Source organism: Corvus hawaiiensis, chromosome 9 (genome assembly GCF_020740725.1).
Source record: "Corvus hawaiiensis isolate bCorHaw1 chromosome 9, bCorHaw1.pri.cur, whole genome shotgun sequence".
NCBI lineage: Eukaryota > Metazoa > Chordata > Aves > Passeriformes > Corvidae > Corvus > Corvus hawaiiensis.
Genome location: NC_063221.1, coordinates 12,907,424 through 12,923,074, shown reverse-complemented (window position 1 = coordinate 12,923,074; position 15,651 = coordinate 12,907,424).

Below are 15,651 nucleotides of genomic sequence, written 5' to 3'. Positions count from 1 at the left end.
ATATGAACTTTTAAAAATGGTTTACTATAATCAAAGTAGCCAACATTCCTCCTTTGTAAAGATTGCAAGTTGCTAATTTTGCTCAGATATATTTGTTTCGGTAGAAATAATAAATGAAACAAATTTAACAATGTTTTTTTTGTTGAGATCTTCTAGAAAAACAAAACTACAGAAAATCAGCCTAATTGCTTTTATAAAAGTTAATTACATTTTATTGTGTTTCTGGATCAGCATGACCGAAGGCCAGGTTATTCAGCAGAGAAATTCAACTTTGTCGTAAAAACTTAAAGTTTATAACTACTCTTTGTACCATCGGGCAGCTTTATGTTCTGAATAGTTTGTTTTCAGTGGACTGGTATGTGGGTGTTGATGGCATAACTTGAAAGGTCTTTCCTTTATCTCCCTTCAAGCTGTCACACTGATCCCTTCATGGCATCTGAGAAAAGTTCCTACTTTTCCTTGACCAAGACACTGTTGGACCAACCACATAGAAGGGAAGGCAAGTTTGCAAAGCTTTTCCTTCAGCCCAATACCAAATTTATACATAAACAACATTTCACCAAAAAGACAATAACCCTGACGTTTTCAACCAGCACCAACTTGTTTAAGCACATCACTAGAATGGCAGTTCAAGGTAATCCATACAGTCCACAAGAACTCATGACAAACATTTTCAGTTCCTGGTGTTTCTGGCCAAGTTAGATGTCACAGCCATTACGAAACTTAAGTCCTCCATTTTGTCTCACAAAGGAGGAGAAAATGACTGTTTAAAATCAGCTTTCCCAAACCAAAAAGAACAGCAACCTTGCATTATTTAACCTTCGTCATCACTCACTGAATAACAATTAGTACTCCAGGATATCAGTCTCAAAAGCCAGCATTATGTCATCACTTAAAAAATAACACTCGAACTACCTCTGAGCACAGAAGTACCAACCATGTCTAGCAACAACTATTCTTATAACCACAGTTTCTGTCACTATGGACCATTATCATCTTTTCATGTCATTTTTGGGAATATCACCTATTAGGACCAAACTGAGATACACTAATACAGACATCAATAGGACTAAGACTGTACATCATGCCAACTTTCCATTATTGTAAAACCTAACACATATTTCTACAAATAGTGAAATGAAGAAATATAGAAACTCAAAACAAGAGGCAGATTGAGGCAATTAAATACCAAAGAAAAACCAATTGCCATGGTTCTTTAAAAGAAGTCATTATTTTTTCTCATACTTTGGTAAATTATTCTAAAGTGTATGAATTAAGCTTTTAGGTTTAATTAAAAAAAAAAAATACCACCAAATCCCAAACTTTGCATTTCAACATATTAGAGGACTAGAGATTTAAAATCCTTTAATATAAGCAATGAATTGGAAACTTACTCCTGCTAACATTTACATATAAATGTTATCACTGTTATTCATGTGGCAAACACTGATGTTCATTCATCATGACAGAAATGAGTGCTCTCAAATAAAAACCAGCCTATATTTATAACACCACATTGCACTGTTTATTTGCTTGTTTCAGTTTGGTTTTTTTCTGAATACTGTGCCTGTTTGTCTTCCAGAAAGTCCATTAGACTTTGATTAGGTTCAAGATAATAAGAAAAAACAGCAGATGCCTTCGTTTTAATTAAATCCGAACACGTGGATTTAGGTCAGGAAATAACTGTTTCAGTTAACAGAATCTTAGAGTGGTACCAATTAATTTTGCAGGTATCCCACCTTTTCAATGGGATCAGTTCACAGTATATCAGGTGGCAGAGCAAGATGCAGTAAAACCAGGGACAGCATAACAAGTACAAATTGAAATCCTATTTGCTAATCTACCTATTAGAACGCCGAACCAAAAGCAAGTCAGCTATATGGAAGCTGTAAAAAATGGTTATACAACAGTCATTACAATTGCAGTTTTAAGGATGTCACTTCTTACTTCTAACTCGGGGAAAAAAAGGACAAATAATTGGTTTAAGTTGAAACCTCTCTAAATGAATTAAAAACCTCATAGCATTCAAAAGTCTGCAAAATTGTTCAAAAGTCCATGAAAGGGATACTAAATAGAATACTAAGTAGAGTGGGCCATAATGAAGCCTGCTGATTTTTTGACCTCCAGCAGATTGCATTGTTCTTTCATTGTATGTGCACATTCTCTATGGGAGTGAGAATGAGAATTATTTGTTCAAATACTGAGAGATGCAAATGATGTCGTCACAGTTGTTTCCCTTCCTAAATTCCATCTCATAGCCATATAATGTATAGGGTAATGGAGTACTCAGTACAGATCTTTCATGAGTATCCCATGATCACAGGATTGACATTGGTTCATTGCATAAGAAGCAGTAATTTTCCAGAAAGTTAAAGAATATGATTAAAATCCACTTTCCATCAATTATTCCTACCCAGCATTTTACTTAATATCATACACAGTTGCCTTGAATTGCTAAATTAATGTTTACATAGACTCAAAATCTTCTGCAATTAAATACCTTTTACTTGAGGTAGAAATATTTGCATTGAACAACAAATGCAACGGCACAGTGTGTAAAAAACTGGGATGGGATGGGATGGGATGGGATGGGATGGGATGGGAAGAAGCAAACTTAGAGCAATAATTTGAACATTATTTTCAACTGCAAGGATTTAAAAAAAAAGAAAGTGTGACTTCTAGGTTTTCTTAATGTTACTATGACAACTTTCTTTACATCGAGTGGAAGCGTTCTAGGGATGCAAAAAAGCTCCTTGACCTTTGGCAAAATTTTAAGTTCTCCAGAAGTACTCTACCTGTAGTATCCAAAGGCTCAGATGAAACTTAAACAGATTAAATTCTGCCTTTTCAGTTATATCTGTTGAATTTCATTTGAGTCGCTAGTACTACACACAAGAAAAAAAAAATCCTTGTCCAGTAGTGTTTAATATGAGTAAATCTCAGGTTTATTTAGATATACTTAAGTGGCTTAGCATTGTTATTAGAAGTCTAAAACCTAATTTCCAACACAAATTAATTTTGACACTCAGGAGCCTTGCAGTTGGCAATGCCTTTACCTGTGGAGCTGATTTCCACTAATGCTACTGCCCCTTTGAAAGTACACACTCAAACATAAACACCACCATCATCCTCCAAAAAAACCCCAAATAAACAACAAAACCCCAAAACATTCACCATGCAACAGATTGTCTTCAAGAGCAGGCAACACTCTAATTAAAGACTTAGATGAACCTGGAAAACAAGATGTAGCTCAATGTGATTTCCCCAGCTATGGATCACACTAGACTAACCTGACAGCTTTTCTTCAATAGATTTTCAATACAACATAAGTGAGGTACAAAGAAAATCTTATCTAACAGGATTTCAGGAACGCATTACAGATGGTGTCACATTAGAGCTCGCATTAAAGTCAGAAAGCCAGGATTAGCGGATGAATTTAAAACATACAAGGAATTAAGGAGTTGAAGGAAAGGAGAATGACAGCAGTGAAAGGGAACACATCTGGTTAGAAACAGGCTATTTCAAATTCCCTAAGGATTACTCTCACAAAGTATTTCATTTAGTACTCTTATCAATGGCGTGGACCCAAATAGGAGTGAGAAAGTAACACTATCTTTAATAAAGAGGAAGTTGTCAGAGAGATGGAAATCTTGGGGACTGCAGTAAGAGAAGCACCAAAATTCAATTGCATAAAAAGAAAGTAATTTTCTTAGCTAACTTGGAATTCAGGCCCAGAAAGTACCTGAAGAAAGGACGTGAAGGAAGGATGATCATAGAACTGTGATACAGACCCAAGAGATTATATTATGGCCTTAGGACACACCAAGTAAGAAAAATTATATAATTCTACAAGACATTCTCTGGATCAATGCATAGTACACTCATGAACTGTCCTCAAGTAAGACAGAACAAGAATTGGTACGGAACAAGACCCTCGATGGAACAGAACAATGAGCTGAAAGTAAAGGGGGTTTTGGGTTGGTTAGTTGGTTTTGGGGAGGGGATGTTAAATCTAAGTATCTAAACAAAAGAATTGCAACAAGTAGAGACAAGACTCTGAAGAACTACTTTGATGCTAAAGGATACGTCTAACAGAACAAAAAACAGATCAAAACAAACCCAAACAAACAGGAAATGCTTTGTTGTGAGTAAACGTAGGCTAGAAATGAGAAAAATCCAAACCATTAGATCAATGGTATCTTTCACGGTTTTCCTGACTGCTTTAAACATAAAGCTCACTAAATTAATGAAAGAAATTACATTACATGGAATTTGCAGTATTAGGGGACAAAATTTGGTGACATTAAAAGTTATCTCCTGTTTGGAAGGAACCTATATCCATCACCTTACATAATTTTAGGAAAAATGAGTAACATCTTTTTACACCTAGAAATCAGAAAGCAGCACATGTAGCCGATTTACATTTAAAACCTGTTTTCTGCAGTAGAGGTCAATCATTCTGTCCATAACAGTGACCTCAGGGAAAAAAGCTTGCCATGTCACATAAGGAAAACACATTGTTCAGACACAGACCTTCTGAATTGACTGCATATTTTCACCATTATCAGGTCCTCATTATTTTGAGACTACTTGTAGACATCTTTTAGAATCTATCTGTGGCAAGAAAAAGTCATAGCAAACACAAAATAAATCTTTTCCCGATCAGAATTGCTGACCTAAAATTTCATAGTCTTTAATATACTGAGCATTCCTTATTCACAATCCATTATCCATGGTATATTCCAAAGTGTCAAGTAAATACAGTAAAACTCTTAATTACTGAACAAATTACAGTTCTTCCTCTCCAAAAAGGAAGATGTTGGAGATAGATTAGCAACATCATGTGTAGATATTAACACTTAGCAGTAATGCCAGGAGTATAATTGAATGTGTTTTTAATGGATACATCACCTGTTTATCTCAGGGAAAAAAATAGATGCCCAAAATAAATTTTCTCTTCTCCCATCCCTGTTTCCTATCACTATTTCTTTATTTAACTCTTAGCCTCCTCTTCTAGTGCTATTTACAGTTCTTCTGTCCTCAGTGCTCATAGCTCTCCTTCTCCCAGCCCATTCCACTCTGCATTTATGCATGTACTATTAGACAATATTTTAAATATCACACACACACTGCACCCACCCACCCTGAAGCTCATCCCCCTCAACAGAGTCCATGTATATATATACATATGTCACTGTTAAATTGCCCTCCCTTCATTGTGTGACAGATACAGACCTTGCAGCTCTCCACAATAAAAAAGTTTCCATCAGAATTGATAAAAACATTACAGGCAGGCCCACCTTCTGTCACTATCACCGAGCTCCAAGCCACAGTGAAATAAGACAACCATGAAGATTTCCAAGCCAACAGGAACCTTTCCTAGGAAGCCCATGGAGCCAGGAATAACACTGCACGTGAAGCTGCCACCTCTGCCCCAAATGCAGTAGGAACCCTTGCAGGAGGGCTCTTCTGAAGAAAATGTTCCATGTCTACACCAGACCCCAAGCCCAGGACTCAGCCTGGCTCTCTGAGGGCTTGTTTCCCATGCTAGCACTTCCCTTCTTGAGGCCCAGGCTTTTACTGTGAGCACTCTGTAAAACAGTCATGCTGTCCATAGCACAGAAACAGGCAATTCACTGGTCTTCTGCTTTGTGAAAAACTCTGTCCTTGTGTCTCTCTTTTAGCCTATGCAAGCAAACCTTGGGATCAGCATTGTCCTCCATTTGAAAAAAAAATACTGCCTCATTTGGACCTTAGCTTTCATCTGGAAAAAACATCCAACTTTTGGTACAACCTAAGAAACCATTTATTAAGTGTACACCTTGCTCTGAAATATGGAACTTTCTAGTACAGAAGCACAGACCTCCTGTTTCTGAAACAGCAGTGACACTGTAGGGCACAGCCAAGCAAAGCAAAGAAACCACTTGGGCAGCTTTGCACGGCGTGTTTTTACGTTTATGCTCCTATTCCAGATCCATATCAAAATCCTACCTGATTTTAAGGAGCATTTTACAACTAAACCTGATTTAATAAATAAATAACTTTAAATCATTTACCAAGACCTAAATTGCTAAAATGCCTTCTTACTGGCTTTCTGAGAACATTTGATGTAAAGGCTGCCTGAGAAATGAGAAGGGCTGAGCCTCTAATTTGGAAATTTTGTTTCTCTTGGGCTGATGCACTACCCTTAATTTCAACTGCCGGCAGTAAACAACTTCAGTGTGAGGGCTATTAAGAAACAATCATTCAGGGTAAGCCTCATGGGTGACAGAGCTTGTGTTTCCAGGATTCAGTTTAAAACTGAACGGACACAAATATGGAGAAAATGCAACTCAGTGATTGATCAGCCAGAAATAAAATCTGGATAACAAAACTTAGTATTCTGATTTACATGTCTGTGATTTTTACAAGTATGTGTCATTAAACTTGTGAGTAACTTTAATTAGAGACTCTTGTGACATGTGGACATATTCCTGAACTTAAAAAAAATCCTGGACAGTCTCTAAGTCCTACTCTAAAAATGTTCTAGTATGAAAATGGAAGTGTTCTTTTCCCCCACCATCCCAGTCTCAATCTTTTCATCCCTGTTTCTTTTATAAAAATCCAAAGAGATTTTTAACACAAAAATGAAACTGGTTTAGATATGGTAATGATCTAAGGCCTTTTATCCTATATGTATGCAGAAATACCAGAAGTCAAACACTTCTAAGCCTTCCCCCCAACTCCCTAGAATACTCCCATAACAATTCTTTCAAACTCTGCTGCGGATTTTGAGGCAGACTAATGCAGTGGCTGTTTCATGGCATAGCCTGAGGCTACAAATGCTCCCAGACCTCAAATGATATCCTTCAAAGTTTTCAGAAGTTTCTCAATTCTTTGTTTAGCTATCACATGGAGACTCAAACACAAGTTTCACACAAGCCACCACTGAAAATAATTAAAAATCCCTCTGCCTTTAGAAATAATTAATTACAGAAAGTACAACATATAGCATATGCTGACTGCATTTCATTGTTAAATCAGAGGTGTGCATTCTGCTCATGGGCACTGAAGGCCAGTTTCTCAATGAGTGCATAAACATCACTTGACTTCAAAAAAAGATTTTTAACATTGATTTATCCCATGTCAGTTTACAATTGTGGACAAACCAATTAAAACCTTATAGTAGGGTTCCACCTGATTATGTTTCTGCATTTTCCTTAAATGTTTAGAGACAAATAAGGAAAATTAACACAAGTTTCATGAAAGTAGGAAACAGATACTTTTGACATAAGAATTATTTGATATTAAGGGTAAACCAGAGTCCACCTATATTCTGGGAACAGTTATCTGCCCATACATACACAATTTTACTTGGATAGTTATTTTTCTAAATTCACAACAAAAATATAGCATGAGAGCTGCAAAAGGAATTAATTATAAGACATATCAACTGCTGATGAGAACAATACTTTTCAAAATAAATATATGATTTTCAAAGTTTTCATGTTCTGAAAGCATAATTAGTTAACAGGCATTAAATACTTAAGATTCAGAAGCATGCTTTGAAAGCAAGCTTGGTTTGTAGCTGGACAACAAAACAAAAAACAACTAACCAAAATCCTTACATGCAAAATTAAGCAAGCAAACAAGAAAGCTGCACATTTTCTTTCTACTGCACACTCTGTTTCTGATTTATGGGTGGTCCTGGCACAGGGAGGACTCATTCTGCTAACCTGCACCAACAGAAACTTCCCCATCTTCAAGGATTTTAAACCCTCGGTACTGCTCATGACACAGGCTTGGAGAAGGATCTCTAATACTGCAGATTAATAACTAGTGTTTCTGATAGTGCTTTTACATTTCCGTATAAGACCAGAATGAATCTAGCAACATGGATCTGTTCTACTATTGCCATTCAGAACTCTGAGAGCAATAAAACCCTAAAGAATTATATCAGTTCCAGGCTGCTACTCTGAAAGGCTACCAACAACAAAGGACAACTGAGATATAGCTAAAAATACTATGTTTCCCTCTCACTTCAAGGCAATGGGGATAAAATATTTTAAATATGGTGCATCCCCTTCTCACAATAGTGAGAAGAAACACACAAAAGAAGGAAGAAAATATCTCAGTAAAATTTCTGCCTTTAAGTTGGAATGCAGCCAGACATGTAAGTGGCCAGAGACATCAGTCAAAGGATGGGCCTGTGCAGAACTGACACATCCACCACCACCCTGCCTGAAACATCCCATTCTGCCCTGGAGGAGAGCCACTGCATGGGCACAGCACTCACCTTAGGGGATGCTCTGCATCAGCTGATAAACAAACAAAAGCTCTGCCTCTAGTCCTATATCTAGGACCATATGTAGTTCTGGCTGTGGATTTGCCTATGGAATGAGAATTTGCAATTGCCTCTTGTCTCTAAAAAGGTCACCATTTTGTGCAAAGTAACCTTTACAACCAAAGTCCTACCAGCAAAATTAAAGACAAGAGAAATGTGGCTCATTAGTGACATATTGTGCCAAATGACACAGTAACTAGGACAGATTGTTATCTCAGTCACCATGGAATGATTCAGCTCTAATTTCACTGTCTTCCATAGTGTTAGTATCATTCATTAGTTTCCTGTGGATGTATCCAGCATAAAGAAGGTTAGGATCAGGGTCATCTGAGCAGTTTATAACATGTCTTGCACTGGGCTATAGTAGTAACCATGCTGATTCACCCCGAGTTCCTTGTGACTCTACATTGTGACTTGGATATATGTACACCTAATACAGTGCTGCTTGCATTTCTAGGATTGGGAAATTAAATTCTTTTTCAAAGACGTTCCTTTTGAGCAGAAGTAATATTTTAGCTTTCACTAATCTTGAGCTTTCAGTTGTGATTAAGGAGATCAGCATCAAAACCAAATGAAAAATTGAGCAATTTTACTTCTTTGAGTTTAATAACTCCTTAATTTAAGATAGGATATTTATTTTCACATAACGTATTGGCAATTTTTTGGCTTTGAATACCTTCCCTTTCAAAAATGAGGGAAAAAGCACTCCACTTGTGATTGCTTTGATGTTATATTTCCCCATCACATGGAATAACTCAAGCTCTCCAGACCCAACCTGACATTCAGAAAGCCAAATGATCAAGCCATGTCAGTAACTTAGCTCCGTTTCTAAATATTTGGGTACTCTGCTTTTGTCTGTGTTTTTAATTGGACACAAAGACTATGAAAGCTGTTCTCATTCTTTTTCTGCTTTACCAGTTCAAAGAGAACTTTTTCATATTACTAATTATGATTGTCCAAAATGTTAAATGATGGAGTCCAGGAATTATACAATAATCATAACATTAATTCAAGTAAAACTAGCAATGAAAGTAAGCAATTCTAGTGCTATGGGATGAAAGAAAAAATTGAAAATATGATCCTAAAGGATCATATTTTTTTAACCAGCCTCCCTGGGCCATCATGTTCCCCATACTCATCACTGGTGAGGCTGCAGTGAGTCCTGTGTTCAGTTTTGGGCTCCTTACTACAAGACATTGAGGGGCTGGAGCGAGTCCAGAGAAGGGCAATGGAGCTGGGGAAGGGTCTGGAGCACAAGTCTGATGAGGAGCAGCTGAAGGAGTTGGGGGTGTTTAGCCTGGAGAGAGGAGGCTCAGAGTAGACCTCATAACTCTCTAAAACCACCTGAAAGGAGGGGTAGCCAGGTGGGGGTTGGTCTCCTCTCCCAGATAACAGGAATCCTTTTAACTAACCAATACCAAAGTTGTGCCTTAATTTGTTGCTGCAGATACTTTATTTAAAGGAATTTCTCATAGACTTATTACTGTGGCCAAGAAAATGAAAAGCAGTCCTTCTGAGAGTCTTTGTCAGGTTTCATGCTCATCACAAGCCAGCTGGTGCTTAAAATTAATTACAATTTGTTACCTTAGTAACACTAAATCATACTTGAAAGTTTCAATATTGTTTATCCTTATAGGTTTCCACAACAATTTCAGTTGCAATAGCAAAAGATTGAGGACCAAAGTTCAGCAGAAAAAGCAATCTAAACTGACCCCACCACTGAACCAGCACCCCTTTCTCTCCCCACCTTTCAAAAATGCATTTATAGCTTGTTGCACTCTGGTTTAAAACATCTGATCTTTGAGTATCTACCCTTAAAAGGCTGTTCATAAAATGCCTACTGTTCACATCAGACACCTGCTGCTCAAGTCATAGATTCTTAGACCTCTGCTAAATTGATATTGATTTATGTTCAATTAAAACCATAAGATAACTGGGCTGAAAGCAGAGACTGAGCAGCTTGTTTTGCTGTTTTTAAATAGAGAAGAATAAAGCTAGTTTTGTATACATCAGGCCACTCTCAGCAGTCCAAACTGCCCCTATACTTAGGATCAAGAAATGTCAGAAGAACATTGTCTTACTCAGTAACCTAGGCTTGAAAATGAAATTTCATTTTACTGGTAAGATAGGCATTGCAGTGTACAGATTTTGCTGCAGGGTGAGGGTGGAGGGTTGTAAACTTGGTGTCTAAATGCCTAGGTATACTTTGACAACCTGTTCTTTTCTACCTTAGGTTTAAAAGATTTTAAAGGTGAAGATCTTACTTAAAATGCAATTGCCAAATTTGTAGCTTAATTTTCTACTTTCTACAGAAGTAGTTTGAGACTTTCCTAATTCTGTATAGTATAAAACACTACCCCAGCTAACAGTTCTGAACAAAGCTTCTTCATATCACTGCAAACTGATGACTTTATCCAATCAACTATGTCCCTGCAAATCATGAGCTGATACAGTCATACCCCTTACTCAAATTTTATCATCTCCACCATGAGATTTTCCTCCTTCTCTGAAATACAAGGAAAAAGTAGTCCTTTTGGGGTAAAGAACTACTTTTTTCCTTTTGCAGCCAAGGCAATCCCAACACCCCCACACTGCAAGTGGTTTTCCACAGTTGCTTCCCGCTCTACAGTTTTTGTCACAAGAGCTGAGGGATGAGAAATTCCACCTGATTAACATGACCTCTCTCCTTACATGTCTGCAGAACAAAACTGGGAAAAAAAGCTCAGAGTGTGAGCAAGTCATGAGTCTTGAGAGCTCAGCTATGTGGCAGGAGAGCACATAGCTAAGGCTCAAGGTTAGAAGAAAATCAGTGGCTAAACTTGTCGATAACAGACCTTTCAATTCTCACTTTTCTGTCTCTTTGTCAGTACCTCTTCCACACTGCTACCTACCAAAACCTTCGTAGTGCAACATTCAGTGCCTGCTGTCTCCTCTTCCTGATCCATGTGCCAATCACCCATGTTGGACACCTGGAGTGGGAGCCACCAGGTTTGTGTGCTGTAGGGAGAGCACCTAGCAGGGCTCACATGCTCAGAACAGCAGAGCTTCTCCTCCAGACCCTCTGGATGGCCTAACTCGGATGCACACACCCACCTCATGAGCCATAAAGCAAGTACCCAAATCAGATATTCCCCTGCTAATGGGACCCGATACAGGCAGGTGCATGCATTGCCCCTTCAGAAAATTAGAGAATTTCACTGAGTTCCCTGGTTCTTGTAGAGCTTGGAGTAAGGCTATAAAGAGTAAATTGACAACTTCTGGGCTGAAGAATAGTGACCTCCCTTGGTAAAAATACCAGTATATCAACTGATGCAAAATAATGTCTATTCAGAAGGTGAAGGATGAAGTGCAATTAACCCTGCTTTGCAATCGAGGCATGTGTAGAGGCAGAGCTATGGCACCTGTGATCAAAGCAAATCAAAGGCATTTCTTGAAAAGCACTATTTAAAACATATCCCCTCTTTCACAGTAACAGTAAAAATGTGCTCTTTTCACTTTTCCAGTTGCACAGAGAATTAGCATCACAGAGACGCAGGGGTCCATGTTGGTCTAGAACAAAGCATGAAGCACATTAAAATTCCTCTTTCTTTTCACATATTATATAGAAGTTTTCAGGTATTTCTTTTGCAACTAATATAACAGGTGAAACAAGAATGCTTGGCTATGAGAAACTCCACATTGAAGTGAAAGTGTATAGTAGCTGAGCACTCTAAGTGCTGAGTAAGTAGGCTGAGCAGCACAGAGTTGTAAGAACAAACCTGAGATGTACAGGGATAGAAAGTCCTCTACTGTCCAGCAGGAGAAAGAGGGGAAGAAAAGCATGCAATTAAAATAATACATTCCTCCTGAACAGAGACAAAACCACGGGAGTACCCATTGGGTGAATTTAGGTGCACCTTTCCTTGAAGTGATCTATTCATAGAGCAGCCTGTTACTGCTTCATTAACTCTGGAGATCTGGGGTTGAGATGTACAGCACTGCTCTGCCTCTTGGATGCTACTCCATTCCAATGCAACTCTTTGTCACAATTAATATTAGTTAAGAACTAATCAACAAGAATAAAGATTGAAGAACTGAGTCATTGGAATTCATGTATTATGATACTGCAGGTTTCAAAGGTTGACATAGTCTGTCAGATCCTATGGCGTTTATTAGTCAAAATCAAATCCAAGCCTTTACCTAAAATTTTTCTAAAGCCTACCTTTCCTCAGCTCATATTGTCCCCACACATCTTCACTTGGCTAAACACAGCTGTCAAGAAGAATGCATAGTTTTACCCCTACCATACCTGTGCCACTGAAGTGCTTGCAAATAAAAGTAAATAAACAATGTTTAAAAGCTGGTCAATTTTTCATGCAGCTCTTATGCAATCATAGAATCCATCAGCTGCATTGCCATTTCAGCCAGAGACCATTTTATAGCAGAAACCACCAATCAAGTTGAAATTTCTACTAAGGAGGATGACATCTCAAAAAATTTGTCCCTGCTAATGAACTTCAAAACTGCAGCCTGGGCTCAGATCTTCTGTGTGACAGGCTAATATAGCACCTCACCAGTTTACCTGGCTCTCTTTTTTTTGTATTTAATCTTATGCTGCAGGTATGGGTATCTGCCCTCTGTGTGCACTGCTCATCAGATAACACTAGGTTGCTATAGTGATTGCTTAAAAAAGAGAAAAAAGTGAAAGCTGAATTGCGGATAACCCTGAGGCTAAAAGATGGATGAATTACCAATCCTGAAAATGAAACTTAAGTATCATTTTTCCTGAATTCTGCTGGAGCTGTTTGTAAGGGAGTATATTCTCCTTTATGAAATAAAGGCAATTTGTTTCTTCTATTAAATCTTTCTGATTGGTACCTGTGTTGAAGTGGTATCACAAAAAAAGGGGTAAAGTGAAGCGGTGAAAAAAATTCTGTATATTAATTTTGTACTTATCCAATATCTTTGTTTCAGGATCAAATGGAGTTAAAATTATCTTTATGTAACACAAAATGATATGAATCACAAGGAAGTTAAATAAGATGCCTAAGGCTAAAAAGGGTCATTACTTCCTGAGACCTGAACTCAATCACTCTACATTACTGTTTCAGGTAAAGGTTTATATGTTAAAGTCCTTAACAAAAATGTAGATGTACACAGACTCATGCACTTGCTTAGGTAATGAACATTTATACACTCATATATTTTATAGAGAGAACACAAAATTATAACCAAATATCTAATCAAAGTAAGCATTTCAGGCCTCACAATCCTTTAGTTTGAAGCTTAAATTGTCACACTTGCCCTCAGTGAAGCTGAAGAGCCCGATCTGCACTGGAGTCTGGGTGTATGCACCACCTACACAGCACTTCATCCCCTGCCGAGCCCTTTGCCCCACCACAGCCCGAGAGAAAGGCAACAGCCTTTCTCTGGCAGACCCTTAGGACGAATTGAGAGTCCCACAGAGTTCAAAATAAATCAATGAAACCTCAGAACAGCAAGTCTCTACTCAAAAGAGGGGATAGAAACACAAGTTGGGACCCAAAGTCACTGACATAAAAGGCAGCATCAGCATCCCCTAAGGGAACCCTGTGGCTTTAAAGAGTTTCTCCAAGAGTTGAAACAACCACTTGAAAGCTATGACTCAAACTAGCTGGCTTGCTGCAAGTGCAATAATTAGGATTCTATCAAAATCAACCACAGAGATAGATGCCAGGAGTAGCACCTATTTACAATATTCTGTCATTGTTTTAGTCAAACATTCACTACTGCTCTGCACGTTCAGAGGCAGAGATATTTCTAGATTTCTATGACATCAGGTTGGTGAATTATTTCAGGAATACAGGCATATTTGAAGATGGTTCCATGGACAAATATGGGAAACTAATGCCTAACTAAACCTTCATTACTGACCTCATTTCTTTTCAGTTCCATGTACGAGAGGATTTAGCTGCATGTCACTAGCACCTTCCTCAGTGATCTTCATAGCTCTAATTTTAGTTAGATTCAATCATCACACTAAGATTCCTTTTGCTTTAGAATTTCATCCACTGGGATATGTCAGTGCTGGTAGTAAGTGATAAACACTCTAGCATCTGAAATTTGTACCAAAAGATCAAAACACTGAAATTGCATGCTTGGAAACTGCTGGATTTTTTGCTGCTATTTTAGTCCTTACTGGCAAGAAATTTAGGGGAGAGTTCCTGCTTCTCGGGAGATGGGAAATTTGCAATAGTTTTCATTTCATCCTTCTGTTTTCTTAATTAATGGCAGGTACTCTGTCTCTCAAGATACATAGCCTTTGTCCTGATCCTTGACTGAAAGAACAAGCTTTAAGATAATGCATAAATTACCTGATAAATAGCCATCATCTCCCTGTCTGTAAGGCTAAACCAGCAGTGATTTAACCAGGGCATTCATACAAAATTATGCTCTTAGGGATAATATTCTCAGATACTGAGAAAAGCCATTGAAATATCTCATTTAGATCACACAGGAAACCTGCCAGCCACTGAGGAATAAAAACTTTAATGAAATGAAGAAATCCAATCTGACAAATATTTAGGTAAAGTTTCTAGTAAATGACACAATTTATTGTCATTCTCTCATTAGCTAATTTCAAATCTTAACAAAAAGTGACCATTTAAGTTTACTACTTTATCTGAGTGGAAGAAAAATCAGTCTCTTCATTCTATGAAGGTTTTAAAAGTCAGAAACAGGGCAGGTGGGAAGGCAAAAGGAAGAAAAGAAACTATTTGGTAACAAGCAGGAGAATGTGAAGTCTGTTACCAACTCCAAGACAAAAATAGCTACATTTGAAGTAGAGGCTTTAAGGTACCTTGTGTAATTTATGGACAGATGCAGGTTTAGAAGCATATATGACAGCCACAGTATTCCCTTCCCATAATGAAGTTAGCTAAGGGTATTTAAAACGTAATTTCTTAATCTAAAACTGAATAAAAGCCATAATTTCTCTTATGGGTATTTACACATTTGAGATAAAGTGATTACACAATGGAAATTCTAAAAGTAATTACTTCCCATACATTTATATTCCAGCCCAGAGATCGAATACCTGTTGGTTGCCTTTCTTACAGAGAATTACTTGAAAGTTTTTGCATCCTCTCCTAGGGCTGAAATACAATAGGAATCCACAGAGAACATCAATTTTCTTTGCTTTTCTAATGTTTACGACTTCCCTGTAGTGTTTATCAAGAAATATACAACTCCCCATAGTTAGAGCTGTGCAAGCTAACAGTAGGAATTTTTGGTGTTGATGGAGCTATTGATCATACAAACATTAAAATTATGTCCCCTGTAGTAAACGCCAATAAAACAGAGGTACATTA